General features: G+C 45.2%; 1 protein-coding gene across 3 annotated transcripts in view; it reads right to left on the bottom strand.

The window, feature by feature from the left end:
- LOC147641200 (DNA glycosylase/AP lyase ROS1-like) overlaps positions 1-12,735 on the bottom strand; it is a 92,908-nt gene extending 80,173 nt beyond the window's left edge. The window contains exons 1-2 of one of the 3 annotated variants that reach the window (XM_086818995.1): positions 12,372-12,735; positions 9,897-10,393 (exon numbers count right to left, since the gene is read on the bottom strand). The gene's annotated coding sequence lies outside the window, so the exon portion shown is untranslated. The remainder of the gene's footprint in view (positions 1-9,896; positions 10,394-12,371) is intronic. The other 2 variants (XM_086818986.1, XM_086819004.1) reach the window with 2 other exon arrangements.
- Positions 12,736-26,025: the final 13,290 nt, after the last annotated feature.

The raw sequence follows: 26,025 nt of genomic DNA, 5'->3' as shown, positions 1-26,025 counted from the left end.
CAAGGCACAATAGCATTTAATTTGGTGGTTGAAATAAATTTCTAGACAACCAAGGTACGTCTTTCTCACGCTTGGGTGGGTCCCTAGTCCTCCACTTAATAGCTAGTTTTTCAATCCAAGGCTGATCTTGTTGGACCCAATTCCTAGATTTCATCTTTGCAAGTGGTTTGTCACGATACATAAGTTGTATTTCCACCTATTGCAATTAAAAGTCATGTTGGTTAGCTAGGTTCTTTAAAAAAAGCTTAGCTGCCTCCCTTACGAAGGTAGCGTCATACCATAAAGGCCATAAACTTGATGAAATTATAAAAATTCAGCTAAAAAAGAGATTGTAGTATTAACTTGCTCGCTATGTGGAAGTGTAATTAATAACGGCTAAGCAAAAGAGACAATGCTAATCAACTTTGGGATAACACAATAGTGAAGACTTGATTTGACCTAAACTTCTATATACTTCCAAATCATGCTTATGTACAATGAATTGCTCAGGTCCATAGCATATCCAAGAGGTACATGCTATGCAAACGCTACGCAACCAATGATGTTATGCATGAACTATTGATTACTTGGTGATGAACTATTATCATCCACTAACGTATGAGATGGAAGAGGTTGCCTACTGATGACAATTCTAGTTTGTTGCATGGGATACTGTGATTGCATAGACATGCCTCCCTTATGCAAGATGATATTTAAATGAACATGGATTTGCCTATAAATAGGCTGGTTGGATTCAAGTTGGCCAACCCCTTTTAGACTCATAAATATTATCAAAATATCATTAAACATGTTCATGTGTGCCCAATATATGTCCCAACAATTGGTGCATGTCCAAGGCACTCCGTAGCACCTATTAGGTTGCAAAAGCTGCTCCAATCTCCTTATATTCTACCTCCACATTTACTTGTTGGGTTGCAAAAACTACTCCAATCTACTAATATTCGACCTCTACATTTACTCTTTAGACGATTGCAAGTACGATGCATGTCCACAATTTAAGGTCTGCACGTGACATAGTATTTGTACATAGCACTTTTGGGCAGTTGGGTTGCAAAAATTGCTCCAATTTGCCATATCTAACCTTTGAGAACTTACCATTCAGGTGATATTTGAATGAACATGGATCTACCTATAAATAGGAATTCGTTGGATTCAAATTGGCCAACCCCTTTCAGACCCAAAAATACTATCAAAATATGATTAAACATGTTCATGTGTGCCCAATATATGTCAAAAAAATTGGTGCATGTCCAAGGCACTCCTTAGCACCTGCTGGGTTGCAAAAACCATTCCAATCCTACTCATATCCGGCCTCTAAATTTACCCTTAAGGCAACTGCAAGTAAGATGCATGACCATAATTTAAGGTGTGCACATGGCATCGTATTTGTACATAGCACTTCTAGGCACTAGTTGGGCTGCTCCAATCTGCCATATTTAACCTTTGAGAACTTACACATTAGGTGTCTGCAAGTAAGATACATGTAGATGTGCACATGACATAGTATGTGGACATACATACATATATATATATATATATATCAAAAACACTTGCAAAGGCTCTCAAAATATATGTGACATGCCTATAAAAGGAGTAAATCATAAAGACAGTAAAATGCTACGTAAGAAAGTAAGAGAGCATGTTTTAACTCCTGTTTGCAACCTTCGAGCAAGGTTGGGAAACCTTTGAGCAGAGAAAAAAATAAAAGCCTATTTTCATAATATGAATATAAAGAGGTTGGCAAAAGCTTTTCTTTAAAGTACGATTTTAATGATTTTTAATTATATGGCTCATTCTATCTCTCTCTCCATGTTAAAGACTAGAGCTTTTCTTTAAGGTACTATGTTAATGATTTTTAATCATATGGCTCATTCTGTGAATCAGATCAAGCATTGTATTAGTTAGATCAGGCATTCTGTTAAGTAGATCAAGCACTAGATTTCATAAGAGATAGATCCCTTAGGTCAATTAGTGAAACCCACACTCACATATTAAATTGAGAGTAGGTCTACCGTCTCACACATTAAGGATTCGAACATGGGTGGAGGCATCTATATCTATACTTATATAAAGGAGACAAAAGCTCCCACGACACATGCAAGCGCGTGACAACGTGTACAATGTGACACATGTTCGCAGGCTATGTAAAACATGACACGTGTTCGCGATTACCAAAAGAACCTTCACAACACGTGAGCAACGCGAATTAAATAATTACTAGTGGCATGACCCGTCTCCGACTCTCCAACGGACAAGAGTATTCTTGCATGCATAAAAACACAGACTCGTCCCCAAGGGAGTAGAGATGAGCCCGAGCGCGGAACTATTTTGGGTGCATATTTAAAGGGGAAATTAAAAAATATATATATATATCGCAGGTTATTATTTTATTAAGGTTTGTATGCTTACAGAGAGAGCACAGTGAAGTCATGGACTTCTATTCCGGTGTCAGCACAGCAGCCTGGTCGGTGACGAGGAGAGTTCCTCTCCTCACTGCAACAGCGTGGGTGTGATTTTACCTTGAATGCGACACTGGCAGAGGGGATGGAAAAAGCTTCAAACAAGGCCGGAACTTCCCCTTTTCTCTCTCCAGAGCGCTGAAGAAAGAGGGAAAGACAGCCAATGGATGGAGAGAGACTAGGAGAAGGGGGAATGGTGCCCACCTATGCCTTCTTTCTTCAGCTCTCTCTCTCTCTCTCTCTCTCTCTCTCCATCATAGAGGAAAAAATGCAATCGAGAGAGAGAGGCGTGAGTCGGGGTGTGTGTGAGAGAGAAAGAGAGAGTGTCATTAACGCTACTGGCAACGTCGTTGAGAGAGAGAGAGAGAGAGAGAGAGAGGGGGGAGGGGGGGGGGAGCGTTGAGCAAGTCCCTCCGTTAGCAGTGCCCCCGTCCGCCTGTCTGACGAGATCGAAGTCAGCAGGTAGAGCAGAGTGACCAGCAGGGTCCAGATGCAGGTTTGCTCTCACAACCTCCGAACGGCTGCGAATCTGCCCACCCGGTGTACTGCAAGAATCCCGGATCAGGCGCCAGTGGCTGTGGCCCATGGCGACTGCCTCATGCTCTGACAGAGCAACCTCGTGTATACTCACATATCCAGGGTCGCGTGCCAAGTCTGCCACTATGCGCACGACCAAATGCCGAATCCCTGAGGTATCCACACTCCCAGGATCCAAGAAAAAATGAGCCAACTCCCAAAGTCAGCCTATCACATCTGTCACCTCCAGATCGCTCATGTGATGAGAAAACTCAACTGCCTGAGTCTTCAAAGTGCTGAGAGCGAGCTCTAGAGTCCACTCCCGGTCACAAGGTCCACATAGAGGGAACGAGAAGGCCACCGCTGAGTCTAGTGCCTCCTCCCCGCGGGCCGGAGGTATCACTACATGAACTCGGAGGACCTTGGCAACGCTCTGGGCGGCCTCGAACTCGATCTGATAATGTCCCCGGCCCAGGAGCTGTACATCCAGGATCTTGCCCACATCTGCAAGAAGGCGAGCCTGAAGAAGATCCCTGATCTCCCCTCTGCTGGGGCGAGTGCCGACTATACGGCAGATGGTGGAATGAGCCTGGAGGCGTTCCACCTCTGCGGTGAGGCTCGCTTCCTCTTCCGGCGAAAGAGAAAGCCTGATGGGGATGTCCTCGGGGGCGGGCGAGGGGGCTGCGGATGAGTCCCTCTGAGGCAAGGCGGGAGGAGTCTCCATCAGAGTCTGAAGCTCAGGCGAAGGCGAGGCGAAAGCGGAAATCCTGCAAGAAACGGGCTGCACACAAAGAGGCGGAAGACCGGAAGAAAAGGAAAAAACAAAACCCCCTGGGGGTGAAAAACAGCACGAAAGAGGAGGGAGGGGGCGAAAAATCGAAGGAGAAGCCCTGGGGGGGGGGGGAGGGGGGGGGGCGGCAGCAACGCGAAAGGGAGGGGGGGCGGGGCGCTGCTGAAGGGAGGCGGGCGCGAACAGGCGAAGAGGGGGGGGGGGGCGAACAGGCGAAGAGGCTAGGAGGGGGGGGACGAGATGGCGAGGAGGGGGGAGGCGCAGCAGCGAGGAAGGGGGGGGGCGCAAGCGGGCGAGAACGCAAGAAGAAAGGGGGGGGCGCAACGGCGAGAAGAAGGGGGGGGGGGCACAGAAGCGATGGTGGCAGGCGGGGGGAGGAAGGAAAGGGACGCGAGGGAGGGAAGGCGATGGGCGAGCAGCGCAGGGGTGAAGGCGGGAGCTTCAGCGAGCAGAGTTGTCTTTTTATGGTGTCGATATTGCACCTGGCAAACAAGACTTAGCTCGAGAGTTGTCTGCCATTTTAATTTTATACATGGAGGGAGCATCACACTTCAGTCCAAGCTCTTGCATGGTCTGCTCACTAATTACATTGATAGCAGCCCCACCATCCACATACACATCTTTAAGAGGCATGCCATTTATAGAAGCAGTTACCACTGGGATTTGATCACTCAAGTCAATGCTCACATCCTTGGTATCTGCTATCCCTTTCTTCTTCCTTGACCTACGAGAGCTGGCTGCCTTCATAAACTGCTGTCTCAAAGCTGGGCTGACTGCAAGTAACTGAGGGATGGTAATATTTGCCTTCACCCCTCGCAAATCCATGATGAGGTCATAGTCTTGTATAAGTGGGAAGTTTGCTAAGCCATCCTTCACTTGGAAGACTTCTTTTTCTTTCTCCTCCTTTCATACACTTTCCCATCATGGCCTTCATTTGCACCATTACTCATCTCATCTTCATGACCCCGTGTCCCCACAAACACCCCCACTTCCTGTAGTTCTTGTTCCTTATTTTCTTGCTCTGCATCCAACAGAGACACCGGCTTATCATTCTCCCTTGTTGCCTTCAACTTAGGACAATCATATTTCACATGTCCCTTTTCATGACATTCAAAGCATATGATACTACTACGATCACGCGGAAAGCGTGGCTCTAGTCTGGGCAGATTATTTGGAGGAGCTTGTACCAAATGTAGCTTCAGCTCACTGAATTCTGCCATCATCTTTTCCACATTTTTTTCCAGTTGGCTGCTGCTAGTTGAAGGCATGGCAGCTGCATTATCCACGGCAGATGATGGGCCTTCTTTCCTTGGAATTGGTGGGATAGACATGATTGGCTATGCTTCCAACATTTTCTTCTCCTCCTTTGCTAAAGCCATCTGCAAAGCACCAGCATAGTTCTGAGGATCTTTTCCTTGAACCTTTCTCCTTAATTGGAGTTCCAAGCCTGCCAAGAATCTATTCAGTTTCAAATGCTCTAACCCAGTGGTGGGCTTAAGTACAGGTAGCCTTCCTGGCTCTGTCCATGACCATCTCCTGCCTCTGCAGCTATAGTCCTGGCAACAGCCGCTTCATACTTAGCCCATACTGACTCAAAACGTGTTTCAGAGCACTTGACAGACTCCCCTTCCAACCGTCCCAACTGGTCCAACTGTACCAACAGGGCATTTGGAGATTCTTCCACCCCAAACCGTCTCTTTAAGGCATCAGTAACTGCCCCCCAATTATTTTTTACATTCTCTGTAAGTGTTGTGTGCCAGGCTAATGCCATCCCTTCTAAGAAGTCTGAAAGGTATTGGGCCCACAAATTCTCTTGCCAACCTGACATGCGGCTGGCTCTTACAAAGCTCCGAAGGTAGGCTTCAACATCCTCCCCTTCTCTACCACGAAATATTGGTACTTCCACCATCTTTGTCACACAAGGAAATAACACACCAAAAATCTGCTCTTGACCACCTAATTCTCTGGTCAAACTGTCTGTACTAGCAGGCTGTACTCTGTCCAAGGTCAACTTTACATGGATAATTAAACCTGAACTGAATCTGTCACATAACAGTTAACTCATAACAGTAGCCACATACACTGCCTGCAATTTTGAGCATAGACCCACAACAAAAGCCCCTTCCTTGGCACTTGATTTTGCGGTCAAAATGGTACCCTTACCATGCAAAACTTAGTCAACCAGTCAACTGTAAATTTTTTAACTTGCACCTTGACTCTCACTCATTGCTCTGGCTATCTCCTGCATTAGGATTTATATACCCAACAACAATTGCCACAGGGATCTCAAATCTAAACTCCTCAGAATCACACACCAAGAAGGCTAAGTAGGCTGGATACTGTGTAGATGGAGCTGTACGGTACACGATCTTCCCGAGTAAACCTCCGATTTTTATGATCTCGTTGGCATCTCGAAGCTCCGGAAATCCCCCATCTCCTTCTGGACTCCATAGCGGAGAGGGGTTACAAGATTAAACCTTCTCCCATTGCCTTGTAGAAATTAAAATTTTTACATCTCACCAAGCATCAGAGAAGAAGTGGTTTCAGCCATCAGAGTGAAGTCTTTCATCGTCAACATTGACCTATCAAACCAGCATCAAGTGTTCATGACCTGTTGGTGATGTGAAGCTTTATTCCATTCTTGTTGATTTGGATTTCGTGACGTCCCATACCACCACGAAGCTACCCTTGCGGGCCTCGAGACTGCTGCCGGCCTTGGCTGCATAAAGCAGGTGCACGTCTGCACTAGATCCAAGCTCCTAACCATAGAGCTCTCACAAAGACACGCGAGACTCTATGAACTATTGACTAACCTTGGCCACCCTTTTATAGGCTCTTGGCCGGTCATCGAGCGTCCACACTTGGGTGCCTGCCCGTCCATACTTGGGTGTCCGCCCGTTAGTCTATCCCTAGCCCAGCTCTCCAATCAACCTGCCTAGCTCCAAGCTTCCCCAAGCCTTGAAGCTAGTCTTGTGTGCGTGTAGCACACGATAGATACACACTGTGCACATGACATACTCCCCTTCCTCTAAGAGCTCACTCCTGAGCTCACTAAAAACCCAAGGTAATCCCTCTGAAGGATAGTCAATGTCTCCCATGTAGCGTCCTCCTCAACACGATCCTTCCACTTGATCTTGTATTCCGTGAGAAGTGTATTACGCAATCGTCTTTCACGAAATCCAAGGATCTTTTCCGGTTCGTGTGAAACAAATGTCATGTCCTCGACATCTATGATTTCTTGAAGAGTAACTAACTGGTCTGTTCTACCCAGTACTTCCTTAAGTCTACTGACATGAAATACGAGATGAACTTTCACATGAGTTCATATGCGACTAAACCAATCCGTTGTGTAATACGAAATGGTCCACAATATCTAGGGGATAATTTCGGAGATCGACCTGTCGGAATCTTTTGGAACTCACAAATACACCATCGTTCCTTCAGAGAACTCTCTAGGTGAACGATGTCTATTAGAATAAAATCTGTCTCTGTCTTGAGCATTTCTAATAGATTCCTTCGTAACTTGTAACATTTCTTGCATATCTTGCAAAAAATTACGTACTGCATTATGCTGAAATCTTAAAAATCCCACTATAACAGGTGATCTAGGTTGAAAACCATACATAAGCATAAAAGGACTAAAACCTGTACTCGTATGCTTAGTATTATTATATGCAAATTCTAACATAGGAAGATAATCCTCCCATGAACTCTGTCTTTTGGAGACATATGCACGAAGCATATCCTCCAAAATCTGATTAACTCTTTCAGTCTGGCCATCAGATTGAGAATGATCTGAGGAACTCAAATTCAAAGTTGTTTCCAACTTCTCAAAAACAAGCCTCCAAAAGTCACTTGTAAACTTAGAGTCTCTATCACTGACTATGTCCTGCGGCGGCGGTAACCCGTACAGTCTAAACAATTGCTCGATAAACTGCCTTGCTAATTGCGTAGCTGTAATGGTCTTCCAAGTCGGTAAAAATCTAGCCATTTTTATCAAGCCATCCACCACAACCCAAATAGAATCGTGGCCTTGACGTATTCTTGGCAATCCAGTAATAAAATCCATGGAAATACTTTCCCATTTATTACCTAGGATTTACAAAGGATGCAACAAAGCCCAGCCTGTCTAAAGTGTTCAGCTTTATTTGCTTGACAAACCTGACACTTGAGGACATAATCTTCTACATACCCTTTCATCTTTGGCCAAAAAAAAGTGTTTCACTAAAGCTAATGTCTTGTGTACCCCAGGAAAAGGAGCGTCGTGACACTCCTTAAGAATATTGGACCTAATGTCCAGGATTTGTGATACACAAATTTTGTCATTACGGAATAGTAAGCCATTCTAAATCATCCAACACTGACCTCCTGTAGCCTGAATGGTAGGCTGCTCAGTCATTGAGTCTTGGTCAATCAATGAGCTCCCGTCCTGGATCTTTTGCCAAAATGGACCAAAAATAACTATCAGTCCTGCAAAGCCCTCTCAATGACTAAAATAAGTCAGTAGAAATCTCGATGAACGACAAAGTATTCACCTCTCTAATTCGACTAAGCGCATCCTGCGACACTTTCGATAACGAATCTCAAAATCAAAATCTTGCATAAACTCAGCCCATCGAGCTTTCCTTCCTCTCAAATCATCTGCATTGCATACATACTTGATTGACTGATGATCAGTCAATACCACAAACTTGGAGCTATATAAATAATGTCTCCAAACCTTGAGACCGTGAATGACAACATAAAGCTCCTTCTCAAGGATTGGCCAACGAGATTGAGTGTCGTTTAGCTTTTTACTCTCGAAAGCAACAAGTCTGCCATCTTAGAATAGGGCAGCCCCAATTGCATAGTCACTGGCATCAATCTCAAGAACATAATTGCGGAGAACTTCCTTTTGTGCTTATTTCCCTACTCAGTCACGGATTTAGACTTGGAAGAGACCATTGTATCGTCATAAATACGAGCGGAATGAAAGGCCTCGTCCAAAGTTTTGCTTTTGTTGTTTTTAACCTGTAAACGGTACGAGTCGGGTAAACCAGCAACGAAGAAACCCAAAAGAGTAGTAGAATCCATCTTCGTAGCTTTCATCTGTAAGTCTCGAAATTTATGGAGATAGACCTCATAAGTGAGGTTCTGCGAGGTCATGATCAAACTAGCAAACAGAGCAACAATATTGTAGTCATCCTCCTTCTTGAGGAATTCTTTTTTGAAGACTTCTTCAAATTGTGCCCCGGTTGTAGGTTTAGGTTTGAGTTCTTTCCACTAAAGCAAAGCTTTACCTGAGAGGAAACCTACTGCTAACTGAATCTTTTTGCCATCGTCATATGGATGAAATTGAAAATGGACCTGCCACTTATGTAGCCACGTGTCCACTATCTCCTTGGTACGCTGCTTTTGCTCGCCCCCAAACTGTTCCAGAGTAATATTGGGGTCTAAAGCAGATGCCAAAGTATCCATACTCGAAAGAGTAGATAAGATAGTGGTCAATAAAGAGATGGAGTACTGTAAAGCCTGCATCTGTGCGGCGACTTGTGCCCGACGTTCCGAGAAAAAAGCTTTGAAAGCAACTTTAAACTCTTGGAAATCAGATTTTGAAAAAAAATCGTCGAAAAGATCGCCATCAGTGGCTTCCGTAGCCGACATGTCTACATGTTCGGGAATGGGTTCCATCTAGGATTCTTGGGTCGACATCTTGAAGAGGACAAGATGAGAGAAAAGCTTGGCCTTGTATAAGGAAGAGTACTAGAGAGCTTGAGGAGATGTGTGGCTAGAAGCCCACTGTAGGGGTATTTTATAAGCCTCCCTAAAAGCGCTTTGTTTTTTTATGGCTTTTGTGTTTTTTTTAAATAATTTAAAAAAAACATGCTAGATGGCTTTTAGAAAAGCCACATAGAAAGCTTGTAAAAGCCCCACACACACACACACACAAAAAAAAAAAAACACATAGGCCACACATAAAAGCCACATGTTTATTTGTTTTTTAATTTAAAAAAAAGCTCTTCGATTTAAATTTTTTAAATCCCACGCTACAGGTTTTAAAAACGAAAAGCAACGTGTGTTTTAAAAAAAACGAGAGCTAAAAAAACGAAAAGCGGTTGGTCGCCACCTGTCGGTTTTGCAGGGCCCGTCACCTGCCATGCTTCCTCTCAAAACGGTGCCGGCTGGAGTAGCTTTTTCGTGCTCGCCTGCGTGCGCATATCCGCCTGTGTGCGAATGGTTCAAAGGCTACCTTCTCCCCTCGTAAGGGCGGCGCAACCAAGCAGTCGCCGACCAGCATCCCAATCGTTAACAAACGTCCCTCTCTCTCTTTCTTACAGATTCGCACAGCAGACAAACTTTACACCTCTTTCACTTGTTCAAAAAACACAGCCCTTCTTCTAGCTAAGCAAAACAACCCTTACAAGACCATAATCCCCATCGTGGGTTCTTACAATGCAAAAACAAACATGCTGAATCTGAAAAAACAACAATATACACAAAAAAACAACAATCTTCTCAAACTCATACCTTTTCTTTGACCTCCTTTTCTCTACCTACCAACTTGCCCGTTCTTGAGGCTTGCTCTGATACCATTGTCAAATCCCCATAGGATCACCTCGTAGAACGTTCCTGGTACAAGACTCGAAACCTGCAAAACAAACCAAGCAACGTGAAGGGGGTGCAGGCCTGACTCACCTCCCAACCTTGATAGCCATGGGCAAGCCCACATGTCTTGGTTGTCCCCGCAGAGCCACGAGCTGAGCTAACTAGTTGGACGTGCCGACCAATCTCTACCTCGTGACGTCCCATACCGCCACGAAACTACCCTTGCGGGCCTCGAGACTGCTGCCGGCCTTAGCTGCATAAAGCAGATACACGTATGCGCTAGATCCAGGCTCCTGACCATAGAGCTCTCAAAAAGACACGCGAGACTATGAACTATTAACTAACCTTGACCACCCTTTTATAGGCTCTTGGTCGGTCACCGGACGTCCACACTTGGACGCTCGCCCGTTCATACTTAGGTGCCCACCCGTTAGTCTATCCCTAGCCCAACTCGCCAATCAGCCTGCCTAGCTCCAAGCTTCCCCAAGCCTCGAAGCTAGTCTTGTATGCATGTAGCACATGGTAGATACACACTGTGCGCATGACAAGTATCCTAGGAGAGAGACTGATGAGTTTCGAGTTACTTACCCTTGTGCAAAGCAATCTAGATCTGGTTGGCCAACAACTCGAGGATGAGTGAGGATTGGGAAGCAACTTGTCATCTCACCCTAGCTCCTTAGGAATGTGTGTATTTTGGTCATTTAAAAGAGCTAACGTCCAGACTCCATGAGAACATGTCTTTTGTGAAGTAGCATTCAAGTCACTCTCTAACATGAGGGGTAAGAAGTGGTAAGCCAAGCAAGGAAAACGTGTCTACATTGACTAGCATTAAGCATCCACTTTTTGTACCCCAACGTTGGTATGATCTATCACTAATCAACTTCACTTTGCCTCCACATTGATCTAAAGCGATGGGTCATGTATTCTCAGCTTTAGGCCCAGTTCACAGTGAAGCGGCGGAAAACACACTCAAAAATGAGCAATTCCAGGTGGAAAAGTTAAAAAATGCACACTTCCGCCACCCGAGTGTTCACACAGAGGGCGGAAGGAAGACTGCACTAATTTTCTTCCGCCGCCCAGTGTGAACCTTTCGGGCGGCAGAAGAAAGAATAAAACAAAAACATGGAAAGTAGAGCCAAGAGTTGATTGGTGCCAACATGGCACTTTTTGCCAAGTTGGAGGGTGGAAGAAGTTTGTTCCAAGGGAGGGGGGTTGGAACAAAACTCCCTTTTTTCTTCCACGATGTGGCACCTCTCAACCTTCTCTTCCGCCGCTCTATGTGAACACTAATGTCCATATGGCAACTTTTTGTTGGCTTCTACACTTTTTAAATTCCTTCCGCCGCCTTATGTGAACTGGGCCTAAGTTAGTATCAGTTTTTGTATCAAATATGGATGGTTTTCTTCCCAAAGGTGTTTGTGGACAAAACTTACATGGGGAACTTCAAGCGCAGTGCTTTCACTGCATTTTCTTTGCAACTAGGATCTCTCATTTTGCCGAATGCTATGGCCAAGCTTTCTAAGCAGAAGGCATAAATCTAACTATGCCACTTCTGGCACAGTTAGAAACCTCACGGTCAAGTTGCATTTAATGGTCTTGGCCAAGTTAATGGGAAAACCTACAAAATAGTCCAAGTTGGCAGGTGTCATTCCTACTGAGGACTCCTCTGTGGAAGTGGAGCCCACACATTGGTAGTAATAGAGAGGACAACCCCCTTTCAAGTTTAGTGTTTGATTTTAAACTGCCCCTGGAGCTTATGAGCTCTCGAGGTTGTTTAGTTTACTCATTCAAGTAGTGCGTGCCGCAGTGGGAAGATTAGTGTCATCAATCGGGGGGTTGTTTTTTGATTAGCTGGTGTTTATTGCCCACAAAACAAGAGGGCGTATGCGCCTTCAGTGAGAATGCATGATGATTAAGTGTTGGAAGCCTAAGGATGGCATGAGCACAACAGGAGGCAATGATGGGTTGATCGAAAAGCAAAGGTGCAATATCAAAGAATGGAAAAGGAAAGCAGGAGTTACTGAGAGATGCCTGCACCGAGGGCCGATGAAGCAATCCGACTAGTGGCGGAGGTGCATGGGCAAGCCTCTGATCGCTGCCAGCCGTGTCATGCACGATGCCGGCTCACCAAGGAAGAGAAGCTACCCATTGCAAGCATCTGAGGAGGGGGACAACCCCTGAACAATGCCAATGCTGTGGAGGAGCCCGGCAGCCGATCCCTGTAAAAATCTCAACAGACCAAAGAGAACGACAGAGAGACACAGCGCGATGTAAACTCACTACACGCAAGAAGGTGAGCACGTGTTTCTTTTCTTGTCATTGTCCTAAACCATTGCAGGGGCACGAGTCTATTTCTTATCATTGTCCTAAACCATTCTCTTCATTATCATGGCTTGAACCATGTTGCATCCCAACATTCATTTTCTTTGGGAAACTTAGCCTCTCATAGAATTGGCATGAGAATATGAGGTGCTGGTCTATCCGCCCAATTAGCAAGGACGTGAGACCAGGTGCGAAAGGCTTGATAGAAGATAACAATGAGCATCCTTTTCTGTTCAGGAAGAGATAGCCTAGGGATGCATTAAGAACGAGGATCCAAGTGTGGCTTGGTCGATACTCGTAGGTCCAAACTCATGTGCAACCATATGGACCTCCTCCAAGAAAGAGTTTAGACTATGGAGTGACTCAAGAGGTCCATGGAAGGGAAATTGCAAGTACATGATGCTCATGGGAGACATGCCATAATAACATGGGATGGCAAAAAAATGTGGAAATTAGTTTCCCTCTAGTCGTAGTTTCTGTTTTAGTCTCCGATTTCCTAATATCCTCTCAAGACGTCCCTCGTAAAATTTTTCTTTCGAGTTTTAATTTCTCAAATTTCCTTGAATTCACCCCAAATTCTCCTCGATTTCTCTCAGTTTTTTCTCTATTCTATTCAATTTTATAATTTCAGCTTGCATGTATACTATATAATTTCAGCTTGCATGTATACTATATAATATTAACGACTTGCCATTTTTGTTTCCTAGAGTCACACCATTTTCATTGTATACACGGTTTTTTGTTTCATGTAACTATGAGACAAAAGAGTAACAAGAGCCCCACTCCCATCTCATCCATCTTAGTAGTTCTCATCAACTTGTCAATTCATCCTCACCTAGATAACCCTGTTATATGCTTTTCTTGTAGAGTATATTGTTCTTTTATGTGAAGCATATAGGCATTTGCACCTTTCAAGTGCATGTATTAGTAGGCACTCTTCCATTTATTTGACCCATGCACATGCATTGCACTTAATATCTGCAACCTCATCGGCAAAAGCCAACTCTTATAATTATAACACCCACAATTAAAATGCAACACATATGGTTGAATTCATGGTTCATGAAACGCTTCATAGACACTGGTGAAGTATATCAATAGGTCTCCAACTTCTTTTCCATCAACACATAACCCATCTCTTCACTGCATAGGTCCGAGGATGGATCTACATCAGGAAGGGGGGGGGTGTTGTCATTTTGAGAGGGAGGTTGGAGAGGTTGAGGCCAATTGTGAGGGGAAGTTGGGGTAGTTGATTCAAGAGGTGAGTCGTGAGGGGGGTGGGTTGGGTTAGTTTGAGAAGGGTGGGTTTTGGGGGGGGGGTGGGTGAGTTGTGAGGGAGGTTTGAGAGGTGGCGAGTTGTGAGAGAGAGTTGAGAGGGGGTTGGGTCGAGGCGGAAGAGATAGGGGTGGTGTTTGGTTGAGATGAAAGGAAGAGGGGTTGGGTTGGAGGAACGAGTTGGAAGAGGGGTGGTTGAGTCGGGGGGTTTGGAGGAGTCGTTGAGAAAGGGTGTTTAAGGTGGGCAGTCGGATCGATTAGCGAGGAGGGGGGCTAATCAGTGAAAGGAGGAGATGAATCAGGGAAGAGAAAAAAATAGCCGAGTCTAGGGCCGAGTCGACGGAAAGGCGGAACTCGGAGAGGAGGGCTTTTGTTTTCTTTTTGTACAATTATGCTTCTTCTTTTTGTGCTTCTTCTTCTTCTTTTCTTCCTTTTTTCCTTTTTTTTTTGAAAGGTGGGGTGGACAACCATTAAGGGGGGGAGGCTGTAGTAGTAGGGGAGGCTTTTGAGCGATAAGCCTTGATCCTTGAGCTAGTGACCAGGGGAAGAAGCAGGCTATCCAAAGTGCAGAGTTGCACAATGTCGTGAGGACGAATGTGGTGGATCATGAATGGTCGAAACCAACTTTTTTTCCCCTTTTAAATAACAAGCTTGGTACACCAAGACCAATTAGCCTTCTTAGAACTGGGACTTTCGAAGATGTCGATCATGCCAGGCCTTCGGTTTTGTTCCACCTCCAAAGCCTAGTTCAGGATGGTCGACGGAGCACCGAGGCACTGTTGGGTAGTGTCATCCTGGCAGGCGGTCCCTACCCCGTACGACCCATGGTTGAATTCAAAGAGCAAGACGGCCTTTCTAGGTCATGGATCAACTATCGAGGTGCCGAGGAGAGCCTTGGACCAGTGACGCTGATGGCACATCTTACACAGTAAGTAATAGAGCACTTTGTTGGTGCTTTCCTCTTGCCCATTTGCTCAGGGGTAATAAGCACATGACTTACAGTGGAAGATCTTATACTTGCTCAGTAAGGTGGTAATGATTTCATTGACAAAGTGGGAGCCTCTATCACACTGGTAACTTCCAAGGGGTAGCCAAAGTGGACAAGGATGTGCTCATATAAGGACCAAGCCATCGTGTTAGCCATGCAATCCTTGGTGGCTTAGGCGTCCGCCCACTTGGTCATGTAGTCTATTTGGTGATAAGAATGTATCTACACTGGTTCAAGTGTGCCATTGGGTCAATGGGCGGACGCCTAAGCCACGTGGTGGCTTAGGCGTCCGCCCACTTGGTCATGTAGTCTATTTGGTGATAAGAATGTATCTACACTGGTTCAAGTGTGCCATTGGGTCAATGGGCCCCACGAACTCAAGCCCCCATTTCTCAAATGGAGACCAAGCAAGGGAGATCTAGAGAGGCCAGTGAAATTGATGGGTGGGTTTGGGCCCGCACTGTTGGCAAGTATCACAAGATTTGGTAAAGTGAATGGAATCTTTGAACATTGTTGTGGCCATCTTAGGCCATGCTGAACAAGAGGGCGCTGGAGATGTGGCCAGGATAGTAACTATCACCAAGGCCGGAGTGGGCATCTTCGATCAAGTCAGGCACTTCATGAGGGCTAACGCACCTTCGTAAAACATTATAATGACCAGCCTTGTAGAGTTGACCAGCTATGATTTGGAAGTGTTAGCTCTTCACCAAAAGTCGATGCTTGTCCTTGGGGTTAGTGCCAACTGGAAAGTGTCTTGTGGAAAGAAAGGCAAGAACATCCCCATACCACTCCGTGGTGGCATCAACTTTGAAAAGAACACTATCAGGAGGGTCATCCTCAATACTTATTTTGCATGCTTCCCAGTGTCGATGTGGGAGAGGTGGTCCCATGACGTGATGTTTGCCCGGAGAGGAGGATCTCAAAGTCAAATTCTTGGAAGAGCAACAACCATTGCCAAACACGACCTGCCACCTGGGGTCTATTGAGAAGATACTTGAGAATATGGTGGTCGGAGATGACGATGAAGTGGGAGCCCAAGAGATTGTGTCGGAACTTTTGGCAAGCATAGACTATAGCCAAGCCTTCTCGCTTAGTGGTGGTGGTGTTTTTTTCAGCAGGTGTGAGTAGGTGGCTGGCATAGTAGATTGGTATGTTCATCTTGTATTTTGCACTAGGTTGAGTAAGGACCACGCCCACAATAGTGAGGCTTGCATCTGTATGGACATCTGTATGGACATGGATGATGGTTGACCAGTCGAGTGGGATGAGAATGGGAGCTTCGATGAGGTGCTTTCTAAGGTAGGAGAAGGTGGTAGAGTCTAATGTAGGAGAAGGAGGTAGAGTCTGGGTCAGCAGACCACTGGAAGATTGTGGATGGCTTGACTAGGCGAGTCAGTGGAAGAGCCACATTAGCATACATAATGATGAAATGATGATGATAGCCGATGTGTCCAACAAAAACCTAGGTTCCTTTAGGGCTGATGGGGGGAGGAAGGTGAAGGATAGTAACAATTTTATTAGGGTCAAGAGCCAAATATTTGGAAGAGATGATGTGACCTAGGAGGGTGCACTAGACCCACCAAGAAATGACAAAGGGGTTGATGGGAGGAGCAACATTTGGCAAAAACTAGATCTAACTGAGAAAGATGTTATGGGAAGGCCTCTATCCGAGAGACAAGGTGACTACCTGTGAAGTTAGAAAAATTGTCAAATGAAAGTATAAAGAAAGGTAAGGAGGTACCCTCTGAAGATATTGGTGAATGATTCACTGTTGGAAGGTGGCTAGAGTGTTGCACACCCCAAAGGGAATCTTGTTGTAGGTGTAGGTACCGCATTGTGTGATGAAAGCTGTCTTGGGGCGGTCGTCTGAGTGGATGGCGACTTGGTCGTACCCACTAAACCCATCCATAAAGCTGTACAAAGAATGCCTAGCAACATCCTCTAAAACCCGATCCATGAATGGGAGTGGAAATCCATCCTTGATGGTTGCTTTGTTGAGGGACCGGAAGTCCACACTCAAACATGGATGGTTGTTGGCCTTTTTCTTAAAAGAGATGACCATGGGGGAAAGCCATTCGGAGTGTTCCACTAGGGAGATGATTTGGATGTCCTCTATCTTTTCCAGCTCCACCTTGATAGCCTCTGCATACTTTGGGTTGAGCTTATAGGCCCACCCACTAGGGAGATGATTTGGATGTCCTCTATCTTTTCCAGCTCCACCTTGATAGCCTCTGCATACTTTGGGTTGAGCTTATAGGCCCACCCATGAACGAGTTGAGTTCCATCTTGGAGGGGTATGGTGGGAAGGGCCAGTGTTAACGGTAGGCTGGAACACCTTCCAAGTCCTTGTATGTCGAGGTGAAGACATCCTTATAGGCCCACCCATGAACGGGTTGAGTTCCCTCTTGGAGGGGTATGGTGTGAAGGGCCAGTGTTAACGGTAGGCTGGAACACCTTCCAAGTCCTTGTATGTCCAGGTGAAGACATCCTTATAAGATTGGAATAAGGTGGCGGCTTGATTAATAAGGGTGGGGTCATCCCACAGCCAAGAGGATAACAGAATGGGACGAGGTTCCTCTGAAGCGCCGAGATCAAAGAATAACTTATTCTTTAATGAGGTCTTAGTAAGAGGAAAGGCTAAGTGGTTCCCCTGTCAGCAGCTACTTTGGAGAGGAGAGTGGGGTTATGGTAGTAAATTGGGAAGGTGTCGTAGTGGTCTTCCATCCAGGACTTAGGAAACTCCCCCATGGGAGAAGTTGGTGCTTCCACAGGCACTTGTGGTGGTTCTCTTTGCTAGGGGAGTGGGGAAGTGGTTGGCCTTGTGGTGGTTCTCTTTGCTACATGAGTGGGGGAGTGGTTGTTGGGTGCTTGTAAGCCTTGTGGGAGAGAGATTTGATCATCTTGCTTCCTCGATGTGGTGATGCATGATGAGTTCTCTTAACCCTACAGCCTCATAGTGCTAGGAGGAAGGGTTGCTAGAGTCGCTTCTTGGTACCTCTGTGATGTCCACCATGTAGGATGTCAGGCCTTCCACCGCTTGGAGCCAGTCAAGTAGTTCCAACTCATCACCATGGGGAGCAAGGCCTTCTTCCTCCATAGGCCAAGAGGTGGTCATTTGAGAGTTGGAAGAGGAAGTGGGGGCTACTGTGGCACCACGGATACCTTGGTCCAGACCTTCCTCCATATTTAGCTCCTATGGACCATTCTTTTGAGGAATCTACAATCAGTCAGAACCCCAGTCATGCAAAACACATGTACTTCTAAGCCATGGTCGACCAACAAGTAGTAGGCCTCTTTGACTTCAAGAAGGTGGATTACCACAAAGTCCAGTAGGAATGGCATCTCTTGGATAACTACAGTGGCATCTTCTACTAGGACAATGGGGGTCACCTCCTGTTGGTTCGCGAGCGACCATCCAAACACAGAAGTTGGCTGGTCATGTCACCTTGAGACCTACTACATGGAGTGTGAATTCTGGCATGAGGTTTATCCCAAAGATACCATCAACAATCTCCCCGAAAAGTGGGGTATTATGAATCTCCATAGAGAGGCAGGGACTCTGGTAGTCAGTAAGGGAGGGACTGGTGCAACTAATACTGATGCAACCGGAAATACCTGAAGGGAGTGGAAACCCACCATACTTCCCACCACTAGAATTGGGTGGTGTACCATTGTGTTGTTCCAATAGTGCACTGAGGCATTGTCGAACAATGGGGCTAATCTAGAGAAGAGAAAGGAGGTTCACTGTCATTGTATTTTCCTTAAGTAGATCCTCCACAGAGAAAGCTATTGGGCATAGAGGGGTGGTTGTGGAGGTCCTTGAAGGCTTGAAAGAATGAGTGATCTATGATTGTGCAAGGGAGTGGAGGAGCATTATTATTGGTCCCATCCCTAATTAGCTCTTTATTCATGGCCTTCCTTTGTGATCGGGTGACCACTATGGCAGATAGTGGATCCTCTTGTGAGTGGTTGGAGTGGGTGTGACAGACACACCAAGGGTGGGAGAGGAAGGGGGTAAGTAGACGGTGGATGTCCTATTAAGTCTAACTGGGTGGTAGGGGTTGGGAATGTGAAGTCAAAGGAAGTGGATGCACCCTTTGCTTGGGGCAATCCCATGTAAAATGATCCTTGGATTCTGGACAATGTCTATAGGGCGGAGCACGTTTAGGAAGGGGGAATCGTCTTTGGTAATGGCCATATTCCCCACATATGTAGCATAGGACAAGGCGATTACAATGTTGGGGAGGGTGAGTAGGATGGTTCATGGGGGCTACTTCCATGGTGGTTGGTGCCGAAGGATTAGGAATGGGTGGTGGGAGGTAGGTCACTTGAGGAGTAGGTTGCAAGGGGAAGGTGTAGCAGTGTGGAAGGTTTATGGAGGAACAGCAAGGGCGGTTGTGCTGTAATGGGCTAGGTTGGGGGTTGTCGAGGTGGGGTGAGGGGTTTGTTATTGATGAAGTTGATGACGAAACCCCTTCAGATAGTAGCACTCTTTGTCTTCATGTCCTCCTTTGTGCAAAAGGATAAGTACCTCCTCTTTGGGCATTCTTGGATGGTGTGTCCAAGTGGCTGGCATAAAGCACACCACAAGCCCTTCTTGGCTTCTTGTGTTGAGTCTTCAATTCCTCAACCTTCGTTTTGAGTTAGAGAAGGGAAATTTCCTCTTGGATATTTCTAGCTCACTTTGAGTGCCTCCGACTCCCAAATCAGCTGAGCCATCGGATCACCCAATGGTGTCAGGTTGGATGTACAAAGCCCACATCACACTCAAACATGAGTCTTGCATTTTCAAGTTGAGAGGCTAGCTGTTGGAATTCCAAAAATGTAGTTGGTGGGGAATGACTCTCTTAAATCTTCTAGTGGGTGGACTTGAGCAAGGCATGTGTCACCCACTGATGCACCATGAAGTTGCTAGGGTAGATCGGTAAGTCGGCCAGTAGCATTGTGGTCCATGTCATGAGTTTTAACACCTTCTCCCTGTAGGTTCTTGTCTTTGACTTTGGTCTTGTATGGCCAGTTGACGTTCCAATTCGTGGATACATGAGTCCTTGATGCTTTGGAGGTTTGATATAGCTATTTCTCTGATCAGTTTGGCAGCATCCAGCCCTTCGAAGCACCTTGTTGCTTCTTCTTGCACACGTCTAGCGGTAGCCTCCCTCCCTTGAGCCTCTGTGATTCTTTGAAGTCTTTCAGCCAATATTTGATTGACTTGTAGATGTTGGGTGAGTTGCGCCATTGCTTCTTGGTGTGCACTCATCATTCTCTACATCTTAGCTTGATTGGTGCTGATGGTGTCATTAAGTGCTCTAACCTTCTCCACATTTGCCTTGCTGTTCTGTTCTCTTTCTTGTTGTAAGTGGGTCACTCTGCTTTCTACTTCCTTCAGACTTAAGGATAGTGTTTGGATCTTGCCTTCTTCTTTGGCTAGGGAAGTGTGCTAGAGCTCCTGCATCCGGTGGGCATGGATAGCTACTAGCTCTTGGTTATGGGTGACTTCCTACTGAAGTTGCTCTTTAGCTTGCTCCAGCTGCGCTGTCAAATCCGTGTTCTCTTTAATTATTTGTATAATAGTTTGGTTGAGAACCAAATTATTATTTTCCAACGCTTGGTACATGACCTCTTGCTCCTCGGTTTCCTTTAAACTCTTCATGATCACATCCTTATGTGTGGCTCCGCCCACTGTTAGGTGTTCTTGCAAGGTCTGTACTTGGTTGTTTGACTCTTGAACTTGCTTCCAGAGTGTGGCATTGTGATCATGAAGCATATGTGTCGTGGTGAGGAGATGGCACCGCCATTCTCATTGTTCCTACTCCTTCCTACTCCCACCGTGATCCCTTCCAGTCTTGCATGCGGTGGACTTAGTAGCTCATCCAGTTCTTCCACAATTTCCTGAAAGAATTTTCCATAGTCCATATTATGTAGGAATGACGTCTCTGGTATCATCTCTTCGTCCTCCAGATGCCTCCTTTTTCTTAGACTAGGTGTATCTTCAGCCCTTGGCCTCCAGATGCCTCTCTTCGTCCTCCAGATGCCTCCTTTTTCTTAGACTAGGTGTATCTTCAGCCCTTGGCCTTTTACTAGTATCCAATGGTGTTGCTGTGACTTGCACTGGGAGCGATGTTGCTTCTTCAAGTTCTTGGGGTTCTTCCGTTGGCATTGCTTCTGTTTCAGTCTTTGGCTACATCCCTGCAGGTGTGTCTGACATAGTAGAATTCTTTAGGGGAGACAGGTTTTTGAAGATTAACTGAGCTGGGCTTTGAGGAGGAGTCATTTGATGTGCTTCTTCTTGTGTGGCCTCGCTCTGACAGTGGCTTCTTGTTGCTCTAGTACTTCCTGGTATGACTTGATTTCTTGTAACCTCAATTCTTTGTGTTTCTTCGGTCACATCTGGTATGACACCTCTCATCTTCCTTCCAGTCTTGTTTTTCTTCCTCTCTTGATCTCCTTCATTATTGCCTTAGTTTCCATGAGGACAGCTTGTCCTTCTTGTATTTCTATAGCAGTCAGTGCTGGTTGCTCAATTAGGAGTGCCAATTGCATTCTCTCTTCGAGTTCTGGTTCTGGGAGAGGCCTTCGAGCCACATGGTTCAGTACCTGTGTCATCAGTACGGATTGCATATCTTTGATTGATGGGTCTTAAGGTAGTCTTCCATCTCCCCGTGGATGTAATATGCCCAATCCTCCTCCATTTCTTCATGTACCTTTGTGATACGGTTCAATGGCACCCTATTGTACTTGTCCACTGGCTTCACTTGCATCATGATTAAGGACATCGCCCTGTATGCCTTCTCTATGAATTCATCCCTAATGTTCTCGCATTCAACTCCATTAGAGTTGAAGGAGCTCTTCTTCAACATGATTAAGGACATCGCCCTGTATGCCTTCTCTATGAATTCATCCCTAATGTTCTCGCATTCAACTCCATTAGAGTTGAAGGAGCTCTTCTTCAACATGTCATCTAGGGTCATCTTGTCAAAGGTGTGTGTATGTATCTTGTGACTGGTGGTGGGAGCTATAGAGCCTCACATATAAAGTCTTCTGTCAGATCAGTACTTGCTCCGTGGTGCCATCTGCTTTTGTTACTGTCTCCCTCTTGGTGGCTTTGTCATACGTCTTTATATATTCTGTACAAAGTTCTCTGTCGATGTTCCGGGGGAGAACCCGTGCCATCCTGCGAAGGCCCACCTTCTCCAGCTTGTCTTTTACTTCTGCCTCTTCCAAAATTTGGAGGCACTCTGGGCTGTGATATTGCAAGGCCACCTTTTCATGTGCTTTTTGGATCTCCTTTTGCTGATGATGGCACCATGGAAAGCCTGGGCATATAGACCCATGTAGTTCATCTTTGGGCCTTGTGTTCAACGTCTTTTCTTCTGGCTCACCGAGGATCCCATAGCACTGACTTGTGTTACCACGGGGGTCTCTGCGGCTTCTAGGTCTGAGGTTGATATCTGTACATGGAAAAAAGATCAGTCTATAGATTGGTGGGGCATGTGCCACTTTTTGTTGTCTTCTTTGTTTTTTTTCTTTTTTTTTCTTTTAATGGTAAGAGGGTTAATGGTAAGAGGGTTAATGGTGATGGGAAGGGTGTTAGTGGTGTGAGCAATAAACGAGGTATGTTAGCTGTGATATGACAAGGTCAAATTAAGTACAGTGAAAGTGCAGGTCGTGAGGGGTAATCTTATAAACCGGGGTAAACCTGTGAGTTGGATTTCCATGGGATGAAATCCGTGAGAGTTAGTTTTGTGAGGTGGAAATCCGTGAGATGGATTTTCGTGAGATGGAAATCTGAGATGGATTTCCATGAGAGTTAGTTTCGCGAGGTGGAAATCCGTGAGATGGAAATCCATGAGATGGATTTCCATGAGAGTTAGTTTCGCGAGGTGGAAATCCGTGAGATGGAAATCCATGAGATTTAGTTTCGTGAGGTAGAAATCCGTGAGATGGAAATCCGTGAGATGGATTTCTGTGAGAGTGAGTTTCGTGAGGTGGATTTTCGTAAGACTGCAGGTTTTGGCCGTAGCTGTGAGGTATTCATTTTTATGAATTTGATGAATGCATTATTGGATTAGATCGCAGAGTGGAGTTTTTTGTAAGGATTATCACGAGGCAATTAATGATGATGACAGTGTTTCGATAATGTAACATTGTTGAAATGCAAGAACTTTGTTCGACATGCAAAGACATTGTTTGTCCGGCATTTAATTGATTACAATCAATGTTTGAAAATATGAAAGAAAAAGTAAAAACAAAGAAAGGCCCAAGCTCCCACCTCAACACGTAGGTGTCGATTGAACTCAAAGAAGTGAGGAGGAAGGCGATGCAAGGAAGGCGCGATTGCGTTTTTGCACACGGTGACCGACGATTGCAAAATGAGAAAAAAATAATTTCTATTTTATTGCACAGCCGTCGGAGTGGGCGGCTGCCTTAATGAAGAATGCCACATGTCATCCTACGATTGGTCCAAAAAAGTAACCGTTTCACAGTGTGAAATATTTTGGACCAGTTCATGGCGTGAACCATTTTGTACTAGTTCACGGCGTGAACCTTTTAAGATTAGTTCACAGCGTGAACCATTTTGTACTAGTTCACGGCGTGAACCTTTTAAGATCAGTTCACAGCGTGAACTGTTTTGTACCAGTTCACGGCATGAACCTTTTAAGATCAGTTCATGGTGTGAAACATTTTGGATCATATGTGTGCAAGATTGATACCCTATATTTCTCTTCATGCTCAAACACGCAAACATGCATTGAAAGAAGTGAATGATACCTAGTTTTACCTTATATCCATTTTTGACTAATGGATACCTTCATCTTTTTATTGCCATGGAAACCAAGGTGATACTTTGGCACTTCTGGGTAGGTGTTGTTGCAGCTCCATGTGAGAGTGCTTGAATCTTCCCTCCACCCAACGGAACAATGTTTCTACTAAGTCCTGTGGATTGGGGCTTGTATCAGTGTCCATTTGTTGAACCTTCTGTTTTCTCCTTTCAAGGTCCTCATCCAATTCCTTGATTGAGGTGGTTACAGGTATTGGCTTGGTTGGCTTGTTCCTCCACACTAGTGTTTGTGCACTCTTAGCATTGGTTTTAGTTGGGAGTTGGTTCCGAATGCCTTTACTACCCTTTCTTTTGTATTCGGAGATGTTTGCAATGGTGGCCACTGGGTGGGGTTTGGGCACCCATACTGTCATATTGCCTCAGTAGTAACCTTGTGTCATTAGTAAGTCCTTTTGAACCATTACTTACGAATGCTTTGTGGAGTGTTGTTTTGTTTGGAGTATTGCCAACTTACCTGTGAAGAACATTTCTATTCCTTGTCTCCCTTTTGAACCCTTCTTGTTGATTCCTTATTGACCCCCTTCTCCTCCTTGTGGAGCTGGTTTCCAAGTTGACCCTTAGGCACTCAATGCTGTGTATCCTGTGACTTTGGATGCTTTTTGCATGGGGATTACGGAATTGCTGTCTTTTTTGCTTCATGAGTTGATGTCACTGTGCATGGTGTTTCTATCTCCTCAATCATGGCCTAGCTCCATAAGGGTAAAGATATGACATTGTTGGCCTTGTTTAGCAGTGTTGTCTGCTTCTCCCATTGGATATTACAGGGCCATCCTATGATGTGGACAGCCCATCTTCCTTAACTCTTTTTGCCCGTCAGTCGGACCACTTTCCGTTCATTAATTGTGTAGGTTTTGAAATGGTCTGGTACTAAAAGCAAGTCTAGTTTATCCTCGTTGTTGTCACTTTTGTTTTAGCCACCATAACTTTCATAGCCTCTCGCTCAGCTTTTGCCAAACCTTTGTTTCATTTTCGATGCTTAGCTTTCGTAAGCTTATGTGTTTCTGGTTCTTGAAGGATGACTTCCTCCTTATGTTTCCCTTCAAGTGATATCTTACTCAATTCCTCACCCCAATCCTTAGAAAACTCATCATGTACCCTAGTGGCTTTGAGGTATCTCAACCATTGGGCATCCGTGGGTTTTCTTCGTTTTAGTAGGGTATTTCATCGAGCAATATATCATTTCTGCTTTCTCCATCTTCTAAGGCATTGGGCGCTAGTACTACGGCCTTGTGATCCAATCCTTCTATGCTAGAGACCTTCTCTTCTGATTCCTCATCAATGGTTTGCCAATTGACCATACGACAGAGGTAGTGGGAACAGTTTCAGATTCCACATATTGGGTTCCTCTGCTGGGTTGCATCACATCTATGGTAGCTAGCACAGGCATCCAGTTTTCACTAAAATCTGGAGGAGGAAGTGATGGAATCTTCCAACGTGGGTTGGCATATCTGTACGGATGTGGTCCGCTCTGTTGCGCCCTTCCATGGGGTGTGCTCTCCATGTTCTCAGATCTATCATTAAAATTTGTGAATCCCTATGCACATACACATGATCTAATGCCTAATCGTGCACCAATTTGGATTTTCTCATGAAGGGTCTTCCCAATATTATGTCATATGAGTCTGGTTGGTGCAGAAAGTCCATTACTACAAATGTATGATGGTAGCGAAATGTAAAGAGTTTGAGTCTCACATTCTGTAAAGCCCAATGGGCCTTGAAGATGTTCTGTTTGCCATTTTAACGATTGGATCTGATTTTTTTAGATCGGGTTTTCCCTAGTTTTTCCATCATCATTTTGTGATGATGCTAACCCTCACACCACTATCCAGGATAGCCAGTGCTGCTTGATACCTGCTATGATGAATTGGGATTGTAGCATTACTGTCGTCACTTTAGTAATAATGCTCCAATTGATTAACCAATATTTTGACGACTCTGGTTGTTCTTTCCCTTATGTGTTTTAAGGTTCTTTTTGCCAGAGGTGATAGAACATCCTCTGTAGTGTGTCGGTCGGGTCCGCCTTCTACCCATTCCTTTATGTCTGTCCATAATGTTGGTGAACTGCATAGCAGTTGTCCCAATGGCATTTGCACAAAAGTGGACAATATAGCCACAAGGCTGCCAATGTCTCTGGGTTCTCTGGTAATTGAGGGTTCCTTCCATGTGTGTGTCTCGTATCCATCCCTAGGGAATGAATGGATGGACTCATCCTGCGTATCTTTCTCAAACATTCTTGACATTGTGTTTCCTT

Source organism: Cibotium barometz, chromosome 2, assembly GCF_041138505.1.
Source record: "Cibotium barometz isolate CiBa-2024 chromosome 2, ASM4113850v1, whole genome shotgun sequence".
NCBI lineage: Eukaryota > Viridiplantae > Streptophyta > Polypodiopsida > Cyatheales > Cibotiaceae > Cibotium > Cibotium barometz.
Note: the sequence above shows the minus strand (reverse complement) of the source record. Positions and strands in the feature narration are given on the sequence as shown.